Here is a 2,933-nt window from a genome sequence, read left to right on the forward strand (position 1 = left end):
CCTAAGGGGTTCAGCAGATCTCCAAGGGGTTCAGGTTTTGTCCAAAGGTCTCCAACACATCTAAAAGGCGCTCAGCATGTCTTGAAGGGGTTCAGCATCTCTTGAAGGGGTTCAGCACAAGCTCAGCACATCTCCAAAGGGGGTTGAGCACATCTCAAAGGAGTTCCCCACATCTCAAAAGGGCCTCCCAGGAAGCTCCCTGGGGAGATGCAAGCAGCACCCCCGCAGCTCTGCCACGGGGCAGAGACCCCTGGGCACAACCCCATTTTGGGGTCCAACCCAGGGACACCCCCACACCACCCCCCCCAAGCCTGCCTGGACGTGGCTCCGCTGGAGCAGAAGGTTCTGAGGAAACATCTGCGGGGGGAACGGTGCCAGGGGGGGAACAGGGTGGGGTCTTTATTTTTAGGTCGATATTAAATTTCCGTTGTCTTAATTAAATTGCTGCCGGGCTTGGGTGGGAAGAGGTCTGCACAGAATATGTATATATTCCTACTTTTATTTGGGAAAGGTTTTAATTAATAAGTGTCTTAATAAGTGCATAAAAAGAATATGTAGGCATTTTTTTTTAATGCTAGAAATAACAGTTACAAGGTAATTGTGGTGGCCGTGCTATGGGATAATTACAAAAATGGAACAAAATTGAATAAATCTGGTCTTAATCTGGAAAAAAAGGGGATGAAGAGAGGTGTGAGGGACTAGCAGAGAACCATGAGATGCTTCCTCCATAACAGCGCATGAAAGCAGATCCTCAGTGAGCAAAAGGAGATGATTCTTCTTTGAATGACTAGTCTATATATGGAGAAAAACCCTCGTTTTTTTCATTAAGACAAAAGAAGATCTGAAAAATCTGACGGCTGTAAGCAGACGAGCTTCAAAACCTGGCAAGAAAATGGCCATAGAGAGTGGTAAAATGAGAAAGTGGCCGTGTCCCGCGTCCTCGGCGGGAGCGAGAGCCGCAAAGGCATTTCTGGCATGCCAAAGATTTGCCTCCAGCGTCCTCCCAAACCCAAAGGTTCCACAGGGTTTAATCCCAGAAGGGCAAACCCGACCACTCCGCTGAATGCCCAAAATAGCTGGCGAGATAAAGTCGTGCAGGGGGGGAAGAGTTTTACCCGGGAGCAGCTGCAGATGTTGCTCCTGTCTTGGGTTTCTCCACGTGGCACCAACTCGAGCTGGTCCCTTTGTCCCTCACAGCTCTAGAAAGTCAGATACAGCTATGGACTCTCCAGACAACCCCAAATCCATATGAACAGGACATCCGCGTTACTCCTGCAGCATCTCCTCCAGCCTGCCTCATCCAGCAACCTGGAGAAGAGTTTAGATCCATCGAGGGTTTGGCTCCGTCAGGGATTTGGCTTCATCAACGTTTTGGCCCCGTCAATGTTTTGACTCCACCAAGGTTTTGGCTCCATCAACATTTTTGGCTTCATCAATATTTTGGCTCCGTCAATGTTTTGACTCCATCAAGGTTTTGGCTCCACCAAGGTTTTGGTTCCATCAATGTTTTGGCTCCATTGACATCTTTACCCTGTCAACGTTTTGGCTCCGTCAGGGTTTTGGCTCCACCAAGGTTTTGGCTCCATCAACACTGTTACCCTGTCAATGTTTTGGCTCCATCAAGGTTTTGGCTCTGTCAAGGTTTTGGCTCCACCAAGGTTTTGGCTCCATCAACATTTTTGGCTCCATCAGCATTTTGGCTCCGTCAATGTTTTGACTCCATCAAGGTTTTGGCTCTACCAAGTTTTGGCTCCATCAACATTGTTACCCTGTCAATGTTTTGGCTCCGTCAAGGTTTTGGCTCCACCAAGGTTTTGGCTCCATCAACATTTTGGCTCCGTCAACGTTTTAGCTCTATCAAGGTTTCAGCTCCACCAAACCCTCTCTACAAGGAGCTTGGTGTGTCCCCCCACCTTGGGACCTTCCGTGTGCCAAGTGATCTTATGGATAGACACCACCAGTCCTTACAACACACGGGCCACCCCATACAGCTGAGATTCGCCCCCCCGTGAAGGCTGTGGAGACCCTCTCGCCAAGGGAAGGACCGTCCCCTTGCCCCAGGAGAAGACATAGAGCTCTCGCACCCATCGCGCTGTTCCTTCATGCATGTGGGGTGGCCCCCTGCACCCCTGGGATCTGCAGCCACGTCCTCCCAACAGCTCCAAAACTGGGAGATCTCACCCCTTGTGCCTGCCAACGCCACCCAGGACTTGGGGACACCTCACCTTGATGGCCATCACCCAGGGCTTTGAGGACTTGATGGCCCCAAAAGCTTCAACATCCTGACAGACCCACCTGGATGTTATTTCTCCCACCCATCCTGGTGGATCTCCAGGTTTTTTGGTGGAAACAGCACAAGGAATAAATCAGACTTGCCCCATGCGTCTTAGGGTTGAGCACCAGCCCAAAAACCCCACTGAGCTCCTTCTCCCTGCCCAGTTTTGGGGTCATCTGCGGGGTGCTCCTGCCCCATCAAGATGGGAAAGGTGTCACCTGCTTGCCCCGTCCTTGGTGGGAAAGCTGAGGCTCCTCTTCCCACCCCAGACCAGGCTCATGTGTGGACCCGCTGGTGACGGACGAGGGCGGAGCTCTCACCGAAGCTCTTCCCGCAGCTCAGGCAGGTGAAGGGTTTCTCACCAGCGTGGGTCCCCTGGTGCCCTTGGAGATGCGAGAGGCGCCCCAAACCCTTCCCACGCTCCGGGCACCTGTAGGGCTTCTCCTCGGTGTGGATCCATTGGTGGGTGATGAGGTTGGAGCGATCGTTGAAGCTCTTCCCGCACCCGGGGGCAAGCATAGGGCTTCTCACCCTTGTGGGTCCTCTGATGGGAGAGGAGGCAGGAACGGAGGCTGAAGGTCTCCCCACACGCGGCGCAACCATAGGGTCTCTCCCCGGTGTGGATCTGGTGGTGCTTGGTGAGGTCCAGGCTCTGGCT

The sequence above is a fragment of the Tyto alba genome, unplaced genomic scaffold, assembly GCF_018691265.1.
Source record: "Tyto alba isolate M040663 unplaced genomic scaffold, T.alba_DEE_v4.0 Super-Scaffold_200000178, whole genome shotgun sequence".
Classification (NCBI taxonomy): domain Eukaryota; kingdom Metazoa; phylum Chordata; class Aves; order Strigiformes; family Tytonidae; genus Tyto; species Tyto alba.